Raw genomic sequence first — 12025 nt, 5'->3', positions numbered from 1 at the left:
TCACTATCAGGCCTTAGCTAAAAGATAAACACAGAAGGAGCAAGTCTGGGTTCATGTGCCTTCAAAAAGTTGCGAGTCCCATCTTTGCTACTAGATGACTCTAATGATCCTGTCATCCTGAAAACTATGCATTTCTATTTCTATGCTGATACTATCCTTATGTACACAGAAGTTTAAAAGTCACCACACTGTTCATTTGCCTTGGTAATGTTGATCTGTGCTGTGGGTGATCCTGTGAGACTGCCTGCCTAGCCCATGCAGTTAGCCTGACTGCTGGCAGGTGATACATTTCGCTCCCCCCTGCCTTGTGTGGATCAGGTAAATTGCTCCCTGGTGTGGCCCAGGCCCACCTGGAAAGCTACTCTAGCTACATAACCTTTAAGCTGATTGGAGGGGCATATTGGCGCCAGTGTCGGTTCTGTCCTATGGGTGTTGCCCTGAATTAGTTAGGCCCTTCTTCCTGCCCTTTAAAGGTGTCTGTGGTTGGCTGGTGCCACGGCTCACTAGGCTAATCCTCCGCCTTGTGGCGCCGGCATACCGGGTTCTAGTCCTGGTTGGGACTAGGATTCAGGCTTTGTTGTTGAAGCCTTTGGTACTTTTTCAGAGCAAATACTTCTGAAAGTTTAGAATACAAAACTGATGATGTGTGTATTGACTTTACTAACAATCTGCTATATTCAGAAAATTATGGATATTGTTATATTCATTGTTTTTTAAAGATTTTATTTATTTGAGAGGTAGAGTTACAGACAGTGAGAGGGAGAGCCAGAGAGAAAGGTCTTCTGTCTGCTGGTTGAGTCCCAAATGAGCGCAATGGCCGGAGCTGCGCCGGTATGAAGCCAGAAGCTAGGAGCTTCTTCTGGGTCTCCCACATGTATGCAGGGGCCCAAGTACTTGGGCCATCTTCTACTGCTTTCCAAGGCTACAGCAGAGAGCTGGATCGGAAGAAGAGCAGCCGGGACTAGAATTGGCGCACATATGGGATGCGAGCGCTGCAGGTGGAGGATTAACCTACTGCGCCACAGCGCTGGCCCCTATATTCATTATTTAACAGAAAAGCCTTTGTTCCTCTCTTGAAGGATGAGTTTACCAAAATGAGACACACAGATCTCTCAAGTTAAATAATTGATACAAAATAAGCATTAACATACCTCTTTTATACTTATCTTACCGTGCCACAGAAAATTATTAACTATAATGCTAAAGCCATTTCAGACGGTTGATGAGGACCCAGAGAAAATGACTGATGTCACAAGCTCCATAGATAAATTCCTCAACATCTGTAAAAGTTCTGCTCTTTATTGAAAAGATAGTTAGAGGTGCCGGTGCTGTAGCTTAGTAGTTCAAGCCTCCGCCTGTTGTGCCGGTATACTTTATGGGCACCGTTTATTGTCCTGAGTGCTCTTCTAATGCAGCTCTATGCTAATGACCTGGGAAGGCAGTAAGAGATAGCCCAAATGCTTGGGTCCTTGATACGCGTGGGAGAGCCTGAAGAAGCTCCTGGCTCCTGTCTTCCGATTGGCCTAACTCTGGCCATTATGGCCATTTGGGGAGTGAACCAGCAGATGGAATATTCTCTCTGTATTTCTCTCTCCATCTCTATTTCTGTGTAATTCTGCCCCTCAAATAAATAAATAAGTCTTCAAAAGTAAAGTTAGTTAGAGGCAGGGAGGGAGAAACAACCAATACCTTCTTCTCTACATAGATCATCACCCTATCATCAAATGTCATTCAGAAGGCCGTCCAGATGCTTGCTTTTCACTGTATAGCCCCGTTACTATATAACCCAGAAGAACTACAACTCTGAGCCCCAGTTCTTCTTCACATCTGATATGACAGTTTTGCAACAAAGGATCTTGCTCAGAATCCACCCTGCTTACCAAATGGCAGGAGGTTACAAACAGCATGTGTTTTCCCCTCTCACAGAAGCTTAAATTTATTTCCTGGTGAAAAGGGACTGAAAATCTAGGGAGTAAAGATAAAGTGAGATTGAATGTAGTGTATCCCATTTTCCCATGAAATATGTGAGGCATCCCTAAATCACAGATCTGATGGAAGAATGAGGGCTGAGCTAAGGAAAGGAATTAGGATACCTTGCTGAGGCAAAACATATTGGGTCCTACTTATCCCATCTCTTTATAAGCTGTGGAATGAAATAGTCAAGAGTTTCCATCCTGGCTTTGACCAAACACACTGGTTTGTAATGGTGGGGAAGTTATTTACATCTGTTCAATTTGTTTCCCAAATTATGGTACAGACATTTAAGTGTATACACTAAATGATTGTTAGGAGGAAAAAACAGGGTGACATATATGAAAGATGTTATAATTTAGATAAATTTGGTTTATTATATTTAATTTTTAGCAAATTGTCAAATGTTTTATTTGGTCATATATTCATTTGCCTTTTAAATTACTTCTCTACCAGTGATACTACTTTTGAATCTTTAATAGGGATATTAGGTTAACTGTACATTATATAGTGTGGTAAAAATTGTGTTACATGATGTACTTTATCATGCCAGGGAAAATCCATCAATAGTCAGGTCATACAACACCACAGTCTGTTGACTGTACAAGCCATCCCTAAGTAGCACTGCAGTGGTCATCAGAGACATGGAGATTACCTGTGAGGTTGTTAGTTTATGTTGTCACAATTCAGTCGATTCAACGAGTAGGAAAGCAATGAGCCAATGTGTATTAAAATAGTTTAATTGCACAGAACAAAAGCAATTCTGTCAGTTCTGTGTCCTAATCCCAAAGTTTGACACTGAATCAGAGGTACTCAATGACAAACAGCACAGTGAGTGGGTTTCTACCAGTGAGAACCCTTGGCTGTACCCTAAGGCATCGAGTGGTCTTAGCCCCACAGCTGTACCCTAAGGGGAGGCAACAAGTAAAATCCTGAGCACAACTGAGACTAGGAAGAAGCCTAAGTGAAGGCTTTGTGTCAGTCTCCAGAAAGTCAGAGAGACAGGTTTGAAAATGTCTTTTGAAATCTCCTGCTTATCTTTCTTGGTTCCCGAGAGATCACAAGGTGTTCAGCCATGACTCAGGACAGACTGCAGTCTCGCTTGGCCTACCTGACTAATTTGGGGATATACAAGGTCTCCAAGAAATCATGGAATGGCATGGTGCTGTGGCACAGAGTGTTAAAGCCCTGGCTCACAGTGCTGGCATCCCATATGGGCAGCAGTTTGAGTCCCAACAGCTCCTCTTCCGATCCAGCTCTCTGGTATGGCCATGGAAAGCAATGGAAACCATGGAGACCCAGAAGAAGTTCCTGGCTCCTGGCTTCGGATCAGCTCAGCTTCTGCCGTTGCGGCCATCTGGGGAGTGAACCAGCGGATGGAAGACCTCTACCTCTCTCTGTAACTCTGTCTTTCAAATAAATAAAATAAAGCTTTAAAAAAAATAAAGAAACTGTGGAAGAGCTATGCTCCTATTGAGACTGGACAAAGTAAAAGTCCATATGCTGGCCGGTGCCGTGGCTCACTAGGCTAATCCTCCGCCTTGTGGCGCCGGCAAACCGGGTTCTAGTCCCGGTCGGGGTGCCGGATTCTGTCACGGTTGCCCCTCTTCCAGGCCAGCTCTCTGCTGTGGCCAGGGAGTGCAGTGGAGGATGGCCCAAGTCCTTGGGCCCTGCACCTGCATGGGAGACCAGGAGAAGCACCTGGCTCCTGCCTTCGGATCAGCACAGTGTGCCGGCCGCAGTGCGCCGGCCGCAGTGGCCGTTGGAGGGTGAACCAATGGCAAAAAGGAAGACCTTTCTCTCTGTCTCTCTCTCACTGTACACTCTGCCTGTGGGGAGCAACTGGGAGCAACTCGGACTAGACTAAGTTACTGGAATTAAGACTTATTCTATGCATCTGCTCTCCCACAATATGGCGCTGAGAAGGGAGGAAACAGCTTCTACACAGCTGCCTCCAGTTCAACCAATAAACAGCAGGACCTGCTCCTGATTGGAGGAGAGCAGCGTACTCGGCGTGTGGGTAGCAGAGTTGGGATTGGTGGAAGAGGACTATAAAGGAGGAGAGAGAGATAACATGCACCAGGAACATCTAAGGGGAACATCTATCTGAAGGAACACCTGTGCATCCCCCAAGAGAGCCGGCCGGCGGTGTGCCGCTCCCCCGCGGAAGTGGGGAAAGTGGCTAGGGGGAACCGCCCTTCCACGGAGGTGGGAGGGACGGTAGCCAACCCGGGAAGAACCAGCAGCAAACCCGGGGAGGGCCGAGCAGACAAAAGAACAGCGCAGGGTCCTGTGTCGTTCCTCCACGAAGAGGGGGAGCGACATCTGCCTGTCAAAAAAAAAAAAAAGTCCATATGCAATGCACGTATAAACATGGCATCTACAGTAATGTCTCACAAACGAAAGGAATGCTTTTCAACTACAATCATCATAAGATTGATTAGCTCAATACACATTCACTAGAAATATCTGGGACGCTGCAAACGAGAAGACTAATGATGTGTGATGATTGCAAAGGGGGCTCTCTCACTCTGCTGGAGTAGACAGAAGAGCAGTTGTAGGCTGGCGCCACGGCTCAATAGGCTAATCCTCCGCCTGCCGTGCAGGCACCTGGGTTCTAGTCCCGGTCGGGGCGCCGGATTCTGTCCTGGTTGCACCTCTTCCAGGCCAGCTCTCTGCTGTGGCCCGGGAGGGCAGTGGAGGATGGCCCAAGTCCTTGGGCCCTGCACCTGCATGGGAGACCAGGAGAAGCACCTGGCTCCTGGCTTTGGATCAGCTCGATGCACTGGCCACAGTGCGCCGACCGCACTTTCTTTTTTTTTTTTTGACAGGCAGAGTGGACAGTGAGAGAGAGAGACAGAGAGGAAGGTCTTCCTTTTGCCGTTGGTTCACCCTCCAATGGCCGCCGCGGCCGGCGCGCTGCGGCCGGCGCACCGCGCTGATCCGATGGCAGGAGCCAGGAGCCAGGTGCTTTTCCTGGTCTCCCATGGGGTGCAGGGCCCAAGCACCTGGGCCATCCTCCACTGCACTCCCTGGCCACAGCAGAGGGCTGGCCTGGAAGAGGGGCAACCGGGACAGAATCCGGCGCCCCAACCGGGACTAGAACCCGGTGTGCCGGCGCCGCTAGGCGGAGGATTAGCCTGTTGAGCCGCGGCGCCGGCCAGGTCTTCCTTTGCCGTTGGTTCACCCTCCAATGGCTGCCGCGGCCGGCGCGCTGCGGTCGGGCGCACCGCGCTGATCCAAAGGCAGGAGCCAGGAGTCAGGTGCTTTTCCTGGTCTCCCATGGGGTGCAGGGCCCAAGCACATGGGCCATCCTCCACTGCACTCCCTGGCCACAGCAGAGGGCTGGCCTGGAAGAGGGGCAACCGGGACAGAATCCGGCACCCCGACCGGGACTAGAACCCGGTGTGCCGGCGCCGCTAGGTGGAGGATTAGCCTAGTGAGCCACGGCGCCGGCCCCGCACTTTCTCTCTGTCTCTCTCTCTCACTGTCCACCCTGCCTGTCAAAAAAAAAAAAAAAAAAGAGCAGTTGTAGTGACAAGGAAAATTCAGACAACAACCTAGAGAAAGAAGAGTGAATGGAGTGGACATAGAACAGGATAAAGACAAGGACCTTTTCCCAGTGAGCAGCTTTAGATAATTTTTCAAAGATTAGTTGGATATGGATGCATGGTTAATTTCTGGGTTTCTATTCCAATATATTAGTCCTTATGTCTATTTTTGTGCCAGTACTAGGCTGTTTTGGTTATAACAGCCTTGTAGTATATCTTGAAATCTGATTTTGCATCACATACATTCTTTGACATTCAGATAGCTTGCTTGTATTTTGCAGACTTATCTTCTGGTCTGAGGATTTTACTACTTATTTTATTCATTCTTGATATTCCCAGAGATTATCATAATGTCCCTTTAGGTAAGTTTTATGCACTTGTGCTATGTTATACGACTTAGATTTTCAGTTTTAGAAATCCTTTAAATATTTGAAAAAATGAGAGACAGAGGTGGGGGAAATGAGAGAGTGAGAAGTTCCACTACATACTGGTTAATTCTGCAAATGGCCACGATGTTCAGGAGTACTTCTGTCTGGTTCCAGGATCCTGTAAATTCATCTAGGTCTGTCATGTGGGTATGGGGGATCAGGTACGTGAGTCATATTCTGCTGCTTTCCCTTGCAGATTAGCAGGGAGCTGGATGGGAAGCAGAGCAGCCAGGACTCAAACTGCTGCTCTGTTTTAGGAAGTCAGCATTGTAGATAGCAGCTTACCTCACTTACCCCAGTGTGAGCCCAACCTCTATTTTCTATCAGCATTGTTGCATGATTTATTTGGTATGTTTTTTAACTTCTCTGTCTTCAGTCACAGAGACTTTTTTTTTAAACAATATCTATTTATATGAAAGGTAGAGTTGCAGGGGCAGGGAGAGAGAGAGAATGTGATATACATCTGCTAATTCATCCGCCATATGCCCTCAAAAGCCCATACTAGGACAGGCCAAATCCAGAATCCTGTAATTTCATCTGGGTGTCCCAGATGGGTGGCATGAGCCGAAGCTCCTTTGCCAGGCACAGTGTCAAGTAGCTGAATTGGAGGAGGAGCAGCCCACACTCAAACCTGTGCTCATAGGTGGTAAGAACATCACAGGCGATGGTTTCACCAACTGTGCCACAACGGCCATATTTGGCATTTTTTTTCATTTTTTCAATACTATTAGGGTTTCGGTCATCCATCTCTAATATTGAATGTTCCTTCTATTGAATGTTCCTCTTTTGCTTCTGATTCCTAGGAGATTCAGGTAAGCTTCAGTGCATTTTGTTTCTGGCTATACAAAATATAAATATACAATGTTATCAAAGAAGGTTTCCTTGTAGAGGTCTGATTCCAATATAATGTAATGTTTCTTCAGATTACTGGAAACATTGTATCCTCTCCAGGAGGAAAACAGCACTGTAGCTGTCTCTTCTCCATAAGTTTATTATGCATACATTTTGGTGGGTTATCTGAATCTTTTGCCAATTTTTTTTTTTTTTTTGAGAGGGAGAGAGCAGGCAGGTGAGATCCCATCACTGGTTCACTTCTTAAATGCCCAGAATGACGAGGGCTAAACCAAGGCAGAAGCTGGGAGCTGGAACTCAACCCACATCTCCTATGTGGGCTGCAGGAACCCAACTACTTGAGCCCTCACCACAACCTCCCTGGTTCCTCATTAACAGGAAGCTGGAGTCATGAATCCAAGGCAAGTATCTATCTCCACTTTGATTTGAGGTGCAGGTGTCAAAAATGGTGATCTAAGCACTAAGCCAAAGACCCACTGACATATCCTGATTATTAATTTACTTTCCTTCTTCTCTATTATTGAGATCTTAAGGTTCTTTACATATTATGTAATTGAGCACATTATCAGGTAATGTGTTTTTATCCACATATGATTTTCTTTCTCCTAGTCCTATAGGCAATGAGAATAAATTGGGTGTTTTAAACATTTCTTTCTTTCTTTCTTTAATTAATTAATTAATTTATTTTTGACAGGCAGAGTTAGACAGTGAGAGAGAGAGACAGAGAGAATGGCCTTCCTTTTTCCATTGGTTCACCCCCGAAGTGGCCACTATGGCTGGTGCGTTGCGGCCGGTGCTCTGCACCGATTCTGAAGCCAGGAGCCAGATGCTTCCTCCTGGTCTCCCATGCGGGTGCAGGGCCCAAGGACTTGGGCCATCCTCCACTGCCTTCCTGGGCCACAGCAGAGAGCTGGCCTGGAAGAGGAGCAACCGGGACAGAACCAGCGCCCCAACCGGGACTAGAACCTGGGTTGCCAGCGCCTTAGGCGGAGGATTAGCCTACTGAGCTGCGGTGCCAGGCAAACATTTATTTCTTTATTATAAAGGTAGAGTTACAGAGATAGAGAACAAGAGACAGAGAGAAATCTTACATCTAGTAGTTCACACTCTAAGTTACTACAAAGGCCAACGCTGGGGCAGGCCAAAGCCAGGAGTGAGGAACTTCATCCAGGTCTCCCACTTGGGTTCAGCGATCTAAGTATTTGGAGCATCCTGTGGTGCGTTCCCAGGCACATTAGTAGGGAGTTGGATCTGAAGTGAAGTAGCAGGAAACCACTCGGCACCCCCATTGCATACCAGTGCCACTTGCTGCAGTCCAACCCACCATGAGAAAATGCTGGCTGTCAGAATAAATTGTTACTCTGAGCAGAGTCAGAGAAAGATGGTAACTAAGAGCCTCCAATGATTTTCTTCCCCACAGAGCGCCAATTTGAACAGATATTCACCTGCCATTCTCTCTAAGAGCCACAGAATCCAAGTGAGAGATCACAGTGCCTACTTTAATATAATAATATGAAAAGAGAGATTGAAGAAAGTGGAAAGCACAGTTGTTTGTGTAACCCCTCTGCAAGACCTAAGTCACCCACCATACAGACAGACTACTCATCTTCTACTTGGCACAGGAAGATAGAATGAGGTAGATACCTCACACTTGAAATCCAGTACCAGAGGGCCAGAGTGCTGGCAAAGCAGTTAAGGCCACCACCTATGATAGTGGCATCTCATATGTGCACTGGATTGTGTCCCGGCTGCAGCATGTCTGATCCAGCTCCCTGTTAATATGCCTGGGAGGGCAGCCGAGGATGGCCTAAATCCTTGGAACCATGCACTCAATATGGGAGACCTGGAAGAAACTCTGGGCTCCTGGCTTTGGCCTGGCTCATCCCTGACCATTGCAGCAGTTTGGGGAGTCAATTAGCGGGTAGAAGATTTCTCTCTGTCTTTCTCTCTCTCTGTGTAACTCTGCCTTAGAGGTAAACAAATAAATTAAAATATAAGGAAAAAAAAGAAGTCCACTATTAGGACCAGACAATAACAACTAGTGTAGGACACAGACCCACCCTCTGTGACATCCAGACTAACTGCAGATCGAGTCTTTGGACACTGCTTAACTAGGGAGCAAAGGAACAGTATCCATCAACCCTTCCCCAGCTACTGAGAGAGTGGAGCAAGACTGTAGCTTCTGAATAGTAGAACAGGAGACTTGAGGCCTTGTCATGAAGCTGACAGGCATGCATACTGCTGAGACAGCTAACATCTGATAAATAATAAAGGCCTCTACCACCAGGCCAGTACTTGCAGATCAATCACCTAGAGATGCCCTAACATCAGGCAGGAATCTGTACCAGTGCACAGACTTGTTTTGGCTTGTTTCATTGCAAGCCTACCATGAATGTGGTATGTACCTCCAAAGATTGCATATGACAAAGTGACTGTGAGGACCATGTGACACCCAGATGCTGTTAGCCAGAGTGGTCAAGGAGCTGGCTTCATCACTACTCCCCTATCTGTGGGCATACATACAGAACCATAGAACTGTGTTGTGGGACTCAGTGCTGGCATGATACAACCCAACTCTGAGCAGATTCCAACAACCCCTATCCTCAGGCCAGTGCCTGCAGATAGAGTCTCTATACTTGCATCAGAATTAAAAGCAGTCCCTGTAGCCATCAGGTGACTGGACACATATCCCAGTCAGAATGACCTGTGGCTGCCTGAATTGCCCATGAGCTCTTAGGGCAGCTCAGCAGCCAACACAGCCCAGTATTGTGGGCTTTGGTCCTGCCCTTATGCTCTGCTCCTTTCCATGAGCTCTTGGCTCCTGGTGTAATCTAGCACTGGGGCATTGGTGGTCAAAGGACTAAGCCTCTGGGTCTACCTTATATCTGGGAAGAGGCTTCCAGGGATGAACTACTTCTTTTTAGATACTTTCCCAGTTCATTTTGAAAAACGTGCACATTGCAGATTTCCACAATTTCACACATAGGGGAGTATTTTGAGGCTGAACCGGTGAAAGCACACTAATAGTGGGCCTGCAGCAAATGTGGATTTAGGGAGCCATCTAGTGTGAAATAACAGAAGTCTCCAGGTTCTTAAAAAAAGTAAACAGCTGCTTAGAATTTCTGGAAGGACGGTCAAAATCAAAGCCAGATTTTGAAGTCATTAAAAAATAATCCTTCAGAAAGCTAGCATTTGGTGGGGCAGGTAAGATGCCGTTAGTGAAGCACACATCCAATATAGGAGTGTTGGGGTTCAAGAGCTAGATCTGCTTCCAATGACAGCTTCCTGCTAATGTTCACATGGGAAAGCAGCAGGTGCAGGTTCACATATGTGGGTCCCTGCCGCCCATTGGTAAATACCTGGATTGAGTTCATTCTCCTGGACCCAGCCTGCCCCAGCCCTGGCTGTTGTGGCCATCTGGGAAGTCAAACAGCAAATGAAAGATATTCTCTCTCTCTCTGCCTCTCTCTCTCTCTCCCTTTAAAATAAACATAAAATAAATAAACGTTACATAAAAACTGATCCTTCAAAGTGCATGTCGTGTCCTATGGCACCAAGCATCAGGAACTTTCAGAGAACCATGGCTTCCCTTAATGAACACACAGACCTACCAGAAAGCAGTCACCTGAGTGATGATGTTTTCAAGCATTCAGATTGAAGATTTCAAAATAGTTCCTTTAAGGAAATTGAGCGAATTTCAAGAACACACAGAGAAATGCCTAAACGCTCTTATAGAAGAACTTGATGGAGACACAGCTATCATTGAGCAGCTTTTCTGAGTGTAGGAGCAGTCCTAGAGACCTGCATGCCATGAGAATCAAGTGGAGGAAGCAGCGAATGCCCAGGCTGAAGCTCAAACGAAGAGCGATGAGGCAGAAGTCCAAGTAAGAAGCAAGCTTCAGTAACTGTCTTGGTCAAAGGAGTAGAAGGAAGGGAGGCCAGAGCCTGGGGATGCTGATACCAGTTATTGGAATGCCTGCTACTATCTACAACAGTCTCTTGAAGCAGGTGAAACTTCCATTGATGACAGGTCACTGAAGCCACCTCACAGAGACCTCCCGTGCTGTCATGAAAACTGTGCCCTATGCCCCTTTGCCCTGTGCTTCTGACATTTTGGTAAGAGTATGTGTACAGACGTGTTCATAACGCTCACTATGATAAGCATGGTGCACTAAACATGCGTAGCTTTAGTATGAAGGGTAAAAAAGGCACAACTAAAATGATAACTTCAATAATACCTTATGAGGCAGCCAATATAGAAAAATGTAAAATAGGACATCAAGAAAATCACACTAGGTGTTGGAGCTGTCGGTTAGCACCAGTTCTTGTCCCGGCTGCTCCACTCCTGATCCAACACCCTGCTAATGTGCTTGCAAGAACAGGCACTTTGAGTACTTGCGTCCCTGCCACCCGTGTGGGAGACCCAAATGAAGTTTGAAATCTCCTGGCTGAGCCATGGCTGTTGCAGTCATTTGTAGAGTGAACCAGAAAATGGGCTTTCTGTCTCTCTCTCTCTCTCTCCTTCTCCTTCTCTCTCTCCTGTCCATCTCCCCCCTCCCTCTCTCCCTCTTCTCCATCTCTCCCTCCTGTCCCTCCTGTCCCTCTATTCCTCCTGTCTCTCTCTCCCTCTCTGTCTCTTCCTCTTCTCGCTCTCTCCCTGCTCTCCCTCCCTCCCTCTCCATCTCCATCTCCTTCTCTCCCTGTCTCCTTCTCTCTCTCTCTCTCTCTCTCTCTCTTCCTGTCTCTCTCTCTTTCCCTTGCTGTCTATCTCCTCTCTCCCTTGCTGTCTTGTGAGTGTCGTGACAACCACAATGGGGAAAACTTTAATGGACTTACCATATTAAGAAGCACATAAGGAAAGCATAGGATCAAGAGGCGATCACATAGGCACCAAGCAAAATTGCAAGGGAGAGGAGGAAGGAAAGGAGCTACCATAAAACTAGAGAGCATGTATCAAAATGACAACAGTAGGAACTTTTCTACCAATAATTACCTTAAATGTAAATAGATTATGTTGTCCAAATAAAAATGCAGATTGATGGGTAAAAAATCAAGCTTCTTAGTGCTGGTAAGCAGCCTATCACTTCCTCTGCCAGCTAGGATGCCAACATCCCACATCTGTGCCTGGGTTTGATTCCCAGCTCTGGCTCCTTATTCCACCTGGCTGCTCGTGTGCACCCTTGGAGGCAGCAGTAATGGAAATGGAAACCCGGTCCACGACTG

The sequence above is a fragment of the Oryctolagus cuniculus genome, chromosome X (assembly GCF_964237555.1).
Source record: "Oryctolagus cuniculus chromosome X, mOryCun1.1, whole genome shotgun sequence".
NCBI classification, from domain to species: Eukaryota; Metazoa; Chordata; class Mammalia; order Lagomorpha; family Leporidae; genus Oryctolagus; species Oryctolagus cuniculus.
Note: the sequence above shows the minus strand (reverse complement) of the source record.